This window comes from Odocoileus virginianus, chromosome 24 (genome assembly GCF_023699985.2).
Source record: "Odocoileus virginianus isolate 20LAN1187 ecotype Illinois chromosome 24, Ovbor_1.2, whole genome shotgun sequence".
NCBI classification, from domain to species: domain Eukaryota; kingdom Metazoa; phylum Chordata; class Mammalia; order Artiodactyla; family Cervidae; genus Odocoileus; species Odocoileus virginianus.
Window position 1 is genome coordinate 21,302,807 of NC_069697.1, and position 7,802 is coordinate 21,310,608.

Consider the following 7,802-nt stretch of genomic DNA (forward strand, 5'->3'; position numbering starts at 1 on the left):
GCAAGATCCATGAGAGCAGGCTATTTGTCTGTTTCACTCACACAGTGCCTGGTCTAGATTCTGGCACATACCAAACATTCAATAAGTCACTGCTGGATGAATGAATGATGGTGCTGTCCCTCACCTACCACAGGTTCTATCATCACCTTTGGTAAAGCCCCCTTTGGTCATCCAGAGATGAAACTCTTTGTTCTCGTCATGGATTTTCTCCTAGCCTGGACTCAGCTGGAGGGAAAAAGACCAGGCAATCAGTTCGTTCAGGCTGCCTGGCTCCCAGGAAAGAGAAAATCTTGACTTTCAATCTCAGTAGTCTTTGTCTTAAGCAGAACATTATATAAACAAAATTCCCACTAAAGGGCTTCTGATCCAAATAAGACAATGAAGCAACACATTAGCAAATATTCCATCTTGAATGAGATCAAAGAGGACTTGCTCTGGTTTTCTTTGTCTTCCCTAGTGTTTCTTTTTGAGGACAAAGTACTGGGGGTTTCTCAAGACAGCACTGGGTTTCTTGGAAAGGAGACATTCTTCTTAGTAAAGAGTCAGGGAATGAAGTTGTTCCAGAAGAAAAATTAGAGATTAAAATGCTATGCAATGAAATTTGCTTGTATATTGAAAAGCACCTTGGTAAGGCAGTTTTACAGGTTGACTCGCCAGAGCAGAGGTGCTGACTAGGTGGGCAGGCTCCTTTCCTCCTGTGTGAGCAAGACTAATTAGAGAGATGCTCAGCTTTACATTCTTTCTCCTCCTCAAACCCCTCAGTAGGTCAAGGAATGAAGATGATTACTAGAGTCTTACATACCTTTGCGTGACTCCATATTTCTCTTGGAAGGGATGATTTCCCTCTGGGTTGATTTCTTGTTTGCCCAGAGTGATAGTCATGAGCAGGGGAGTGTGGATACTCTTTCTTTTCCAAGTGTTACACCTTTGCATAAAGAATGCAAAAATGTGACCCTAGAGGATGAATTTAGTACAGAAAGTTCAAGAAAAGAACTGGAATTTTATCACCACCAGATTACTTTTATTGCCACCAGGAAATGAAATTATTTTAGGAATCAGCAAACTTCTATAGAAGGAATGGAATATGCCCTCCTGTCTTTAAATAGGGATGGGTGATGCTTCCTTTGAGGAAGATTTGAGGAAGCCAAAGGTGGTAGTATGCATCAGCAAGTTTACTAGAATGTTTATTAAGAAAGTTTAGATTGTTTATACCTTTTGATCTAGTAATTCCATTGCTAGATATCTGTCCTGAAGAGTTACTCTTTAGATATAGACAAGAGTCTATTGCAAGGAAGGTCACTGCTACACTATTTTACAACAGGGAGAAATTGGAGGTGGCTTGAATGTTTAACAAAAAAGAGAATGGCTAAATAAATTCTGGGGTCTGCTTATCATAAATATTGTGATTTTAAATATTTGCAAAGTCTAGTTAATAAGAGAGAAAAAATTATCCTAGGGAAAGAAGTACACAACCTGAGATGTAGGTACTCTGTAAATATTTGTTCGATTAATACATGGATAGATTACTTTTATAATGAGAAAAAAGTGATTTGAAAGTCTGCCAGAGAAATGGAGGTCAACATAAAGAAAAAAAAAAAAATAGGGTTAACACTTTCAGAAAGGCATTTTGCAGAGGTAAAGAAAATGAAAGCAATTCTCCCTCCGCAGCCCCTACCTGCCAAGAAACCAACTTGACCTTGAATGTAGGCCAGAGGAAAGATGTCTCCCAGGACATTTTAAATGGAAACAGAGTCCATTTGCAATGACTGGAGGTGGGGGATGCTTTCCTCTAAAAGGAGAACTTGTTAACTCAATAGTCCTTGAGCACTGTTTTTGGTGTATGTGCTGAAAATTTTGCTGAGTTGTTGACTTGAGAGACTTTTCTAATTTAAGAGTTTTGTTCCCTCACTGTTTTGTTAGGTGGAGAGTTGGAAATATTTCTGCCTCATCAAACAGCCTCAGTTCCAGAGGGACACCCAGACAGAACACCTGCTTTGTAAGCCCGTTTCCTCCTCTTGCCCTCTAAAGTTGAGACTGGCAGCTGTGGGCATTCTTGGAAGTGTTTGCCTCGAACATTTGGGCTCATTTTTAAGAACTGGCTTATTGCCAATCTGCACTTCGGCTTCTGGTATTTAAATAGGAGATGCAACTGTGCCAGATGCGGAAGAGAGAGCATGTGTGTGCCGAGGGAGCAGAGGAGAGAGGCACAGAAAGGAAACTGACAGAGGCGCAGGTTGGAAATTAACTCTGAGTCAAGGGCTGCACATCGGTGGAATTAGGGGTCCACCTACAACAGAAAAGCTTCAAAATGAAGATCAGGACAGAATTGTGAATGTCCAAAATCACCCCTAAGTATACATGGGTTCTGAAGCAAATTTTACTGGACTTCACTGGGTGGGAAGACCCAGCTTTGGGAGGTGGAGGAAGGTTTTGGAATTTTGGAAACCCTCTTTAAGAATACAATTGTAGGAGACAAATACTATAACAAGAAGACACAACAGTGTTTATAAACACTAAACCCCACTATGTGTATCCGCAAGCCAACTTTCCTTTAGCCAGATCCCCAAACATCCAAGGCCTTGCCAAAGCTCCCTGACCCGTGGTAGACTGTGATGGGAGGAATGTCAGAGAACAAAGATAGAGGTCTTACTTGACTGTGGCTAAAATGTCTTAACATCACAAATTTAATGAAAACACATTGTGAGCACATTGTTGGACTTTTCTTGGGCCCTTTACAGGGCAGGGACTGAAACTCAAGCCTCATTAACTTTGAGATGAATCCACCTCTGACCATGTCCCACCCTAAGCATTTTTCTGCAGATTACATCAGACTGAAGTTAGAGGCAGCCGATGGTGAGTGGGATGCAGAAATTATAGAAAAGTGAGGGACTCATCATGTACATTTTAAAAAATATTTTTATTTGGCTAAGTCGGGTCTTGGTTGCTGGAATCTTTTCGTTGCGGTGAACGGCCTCTCTTGTGACACAGGGACTCCAGATGGTGTGGGTTTAGTTGCCCTGCAGCATGTGCTATCTTAGTTCTCTGATCAGGGATCAAACCCAAGTGCCCTGCATTGCAAGATAGGTTCTTAACTACTAGACCACCAAAGGAGTGCCCCCCCCACACACATACATTCTTATAATGCTTGTGAGATGATGAAGGACACGTTAGATTTTCTGGAAGATTCAGTAAAGGAATCTCAGAGTGAAAGATCCAGCTTCCCGCTGTAAATATTAGCACAAGTTGGGAAACAAGACTGCTTCAACCCGGTGGAGAAGGGAAAATGATTTAGGCGGAGGAGTTTCTAGGGATGAGAGAGCTGGCAGGTAGTCCGTGTCCAGGGACCTGACTTTGGCTTGACTTGGCAATCATTGCTAGCTTTCCACTTCCCTTCAGGCTGGCAAATGGGAAACTTGGAGCAAGTTTCTCAGGGGAGAGAGCTACACACATGGAAAAAAAAAAAAAACAAGGTTGACTTTTGGACCTAAGGTTGTCTAATCAACTTTAAGTTCTGGAGCAAGTCAGGGGATTAGGAGTGAGTGGTTGGCAGAGGGATGATGGAGAACACTTTCAACTCCAGGAATCCCCAAGTTTCCACCAGCAGCAATGGTCAGAGTGGGTGCAGGGACTGGATGGGTGATTGTAGCGGGTGTGGCAGAGAACCCTTGAATGAGATATAAAGTCAAACCATCTAGGTGAATTAAAAATACGAGTTTACCAAACAATACATTTTATGAGAACACACAGAAACAAAAGAATGCAAATTAAATACCTTAGAAGCATGGTCTGTGGGAGATGGTTACGAGTAAGACTGAGGTTGAAAGGGAACAGATTACTGACTTACCCAGTTCTTAATAAACAAGAGAGGAGCCATGAAAACAATCAAACAAATGAAGCACTCCAACAGCAATGGGAAAGCATCAGTTAGTGTGTGTGTGTGTGTGTGTGTGTGTGTGTGTGTGTGTGTGTGTGTGTGTGAAATGGGAAGATTTCCAGCAATAACTCTGGATGGGATCTGCATGCAACAGTTCAGCCTCTCGGTGGTCCCAAGGTTGTGGAGCTTTGGGAAACAAGGGCTGCTCATGTATGAGAATAGAAGGGATGTTTTTTAAAAAATAACTGCTTCATAGTTTTTTTGGGGGGGAAATGATACATGACTTTGTTTTTTAAAAAGTGCAAACCAAATCAATTATTGAATTAATTTAATCCATGTAAAATACTTGAAAGAATGCCTGACACATAGTACGCCCCTAATAAATGTTACCAAAATAACCTGAAATTCTGCTACTCAAAGATTACTATTGTTAAGATTCTGGTAAATGTCCTTTCCAGGAAATATAGCAATTTATGTCTTTAATTGTATACAAATGAGACCAAACTCTACATGATGTTCTGAAATAAAATGAAACTCAGAATTATATACACATATCCCATCAGTTCTGCTTCTCTGGAGAAGTCTAATACAGTTTGTTAGGTTGCCCAACTCAGATGTCTATTGATTGTATTTCTTTTCTATTTATCTTTCCTTTCTTTCTTTCCTTCTCTCTCTTTCTCCCCTTCTCTCTCTTTCTTTCTCTTCCTTTCATCCTAAAAATTATCTCCTAGCTCTGTGGTCTGGGTCTTTTTTAACCCTTATGCTTATGTCTGACATGAGGCAATGACCTAGGGCTCCCCCAAAGTGAGGGGATCTAACCTATAATCCCTGGGTTTTTTGGAAGTGAGGAGCCTTTCTGACTAGGGATTTGTAGATTATAGAAACAATTAGGTCTCAAATAAAGCCAAGTAATTGAGAATGCTGCTTAGTTATGGGAACTTACTTTAAAAACCAGTTCCTCCTTCATTTATCGGTTAGCAGCTGAATGTAGGATTTCCTGTTCTTCCCCACCCCGCACCCCTTGTAGTGGTTGATGTCATCATTGCCACCTAAAAGAACAATTTTTCTACAGTGATGGAGGTTCTGTGATGTCATCGGGATTACAAAAGCTGGCAAGGAAATCTGCTATCAGCTCTTATCACCGGAAATTACAAAGGAAATTAATTGTAAGCTTTCTAAGAAAGGACTGTTCAGTGAAACTTTTTTCCCTTAATTTATTATACAGAGAAAGTCTTTCTTCTGTCTACAGAGAGAATGCCCTCCAACTTCAAGAGACTAAATAAACAGGGTTGGTGTAAGAGATAGAGCTCTTGATTGGCGAAGTATCTGTGCCAAAGTGGTAGCTATCTTCAGACTGCATAGTTTGGTGACTGTACTGTTTTTCAAGCAGTCAGATCTGGGCTGAGGAAGCTTTGAAATTTCCTACCTTCTGTATCTTAGGTCAGATCGCCTAAGCAGAATCCCCTGCCTCCCTTCCGCAATCCCAGCCCTTAAGACGGAAGCAGGATGTATTTGTTTCCATGTGGCTGCTGTAACAAATTACCACAAACTGGGTAGCTTAAAACAACAGAAATTAATTTTCTTACAATTCGAGAGGTCAGATGTTCAAAATCAAGGTGTCAGGAGTGTCAGTTTGGAAATCACATCTCAACGACACCAAGTAGGGAGGGGCCATGGCTGCCACTCGGGGCAATACTGTTACCAGAAGGAAGAGAAAACACGCCATCCAGGCAGCCTCCAACACTAGGACCAAGAGGACAGGCAGAGAGGCAGGGATTACAGTTCAGACAGGGTGAGTTGTGGCCTGGCTGGGGAGGCACCTGAGTGGTGATGCCCGTCTATTAAATTTGACAGTGGGTGCATCATGTTTAACTTCAGTGAAAACGTTTTCTATGGCATGTAAGGCTAGAAGACTATTGAAAGAAGGATATTCAAGAATGAATGGGAGTCGAGGAAAGCTGAGATGGAGGTGGTCAGAAGCCAAAGAAAACGAGGGTCTTTAGCTTTGCAGAGAGTTTTGCGGGTGCAGCCTTTCAGGGCCTAAAGCAATGTCCTGGAGCAGAGGCTGTCAAAGATTGGTACCCAAACCAGCAGCATCAGGCATCCAGAACTAGGGAAGCAAGGGTCCTACCCAAGACTTAACTGAACCAAAAAATCACAAGCTAGAGCCCTGAAATTTGTGTTTAACAAGCTCCCAAATGATTCTGATATAGGCTAAAATCTGAGAACTAGGCCCTATGGGGCTGGAGAAGCAAGCTTTGATAGAGCTGGTGGTGCCATCTGTATCAGGAAGGCATCTGTACGTGTTGTGAACATGTTGAGTCCAGCTGGGCTTGCTGGAAGCAGAGTCTAGTCTGGGGGTGGGGTGAGCTATTGAGCCTAAGGGCATGAATTTCTATGAAGCAAGCAAATGAGGAGAAGCACTGATTCCTTCCCAAGGCAGGGTCCCTGCTGCTTGAGTATGAAATACACCTGTTTTGATCTTTCAAGCGGATCAGCAATTTGACATCTTTCCATTCCTCTGAGCAACACAGTAGTGAGCGGATCTCTTGAAGGACGAGCCTGGTGTTGGCTCAAGCTGTCACAGAGTGGCATTTCTCACACTATTTGCAGAGCCCCTGGGAAATGTTAACCAGAAACTCGGTCTGCTCTTTGACTTTAGGTTTTATGGTTGAAAACCTTTCTAAAATGGATATTTTTGTCACTTGGGAGGCTAGGATTATAGCCAAAGTAGCAAAGTTGGGAAAGATTTATTATCTTTACAAAGCCGAGTGGCTTTAAGATGGGCTGTCTAATTGTGGCGCTCTAACTCACTTGTGTTCTGGTTTACTTTCTTAGGAAGAAAATATCGAGATGAAGGGAGCTTCTGCTGGGTGCTGGGGCTTGCCTGTGACCTTCAACATCCGTGATCTATTATGAGTGTCTGCATCAGATTTCCCTTTAATGACTATAATGAAAGTCATCTGTCCAGCAGCAGATAGCCAGAAGGATGGTACGGTGTAAACCCGAGGAGAGCAGGCTGGTTAGTTCTCGGTTTTCTCTCTAACACTTAGAATTATAACTGTGCCCATTAAACGTATTGAAAGAAGAAAAGAACATAGTAATTGCAACAGAATTTTGGATCATTTTGGAACCTACAGGTCTCAGGGCTGCTAATCTGAGCATTAATTCTCACCACTGCTGCTGCTGCAGCTAAGTCGCTTCAGTCGTGTCCGACTCTGTGCGACCCCATAGACGGCAGCCCACCAGGCTCCTCTGTCCTGGGATTCTCCAGGCAAGAACACTGGAGTGTGTTGCCATTTCCTCCTGCAATACATGAAAGTGAAAAGTGAAAGTGAAGTCGCTCAGTCGTTTCCAACTCTTTGTGACCACATGGACTGCAGGCTCCTGCGTCCATGAGATTTTCCAGGCAAGAGTACTGGAGTGGGGTGCCACTGCCTTCTCTGAATTCTTACCACATGGAACCATAAATACAGCACGTGTAGGTAGGACCGGCTACCTAATTTGTGGGAGCCAGTGCACATTGAAAAAACTAGGGCCCCTTGATCAAACATTATTAAGAACTTCAAGATAAAGCAGAGCATTACACCAAATGTGGGGTCTTTCAGGGCATGAGGTCCTATGCTCTTGCACAAACCCCATGAAATCAGATCTATAGGTAGGAGGCAGGGTGAAATCTTACTGGTAATATATATATATATGTATGTATGTGTATTTTTTTAGCAGAAATTCTTGAAATGACCTATAAAATTTTATATAGTTATTTTCTCCTTTTCTATGAAAGAGACAGACAATATCAAGATGGGGGATGTCTATGAGAGGATTGCTCAGTCTCTCAGTGGTGTCTGACTCTGCAGCCCCACAGACTGTAGCCCACCTGTCTCCTCTGCCCATGGAATTTTCCAGTCAAGAATACTGGAGTGGGTTA

General features: G+C 42.5%; 1 long non-coding RNA gene across 1 annotated transcript; it reads left to right on the forward strand.

Moving 5' to 3' along the window:
* Positions 1–1,884: 1,884 nt before the first annotated feature.
* LOC139030911 (uncharacterized) lies at positions 1,885–6,970 on the forward strand. Its single transcript, XR_011483352.1, has 2 exons — positions 1,885–1,996; positions 6,713–6,970. It is a non-coding gene; the product is annotated as an uncharacterized lncRNA (long non-coding RNA).
* The last annotated feature ends 832 nt before the right edge of the window (positions 6,971–7,802 follow it).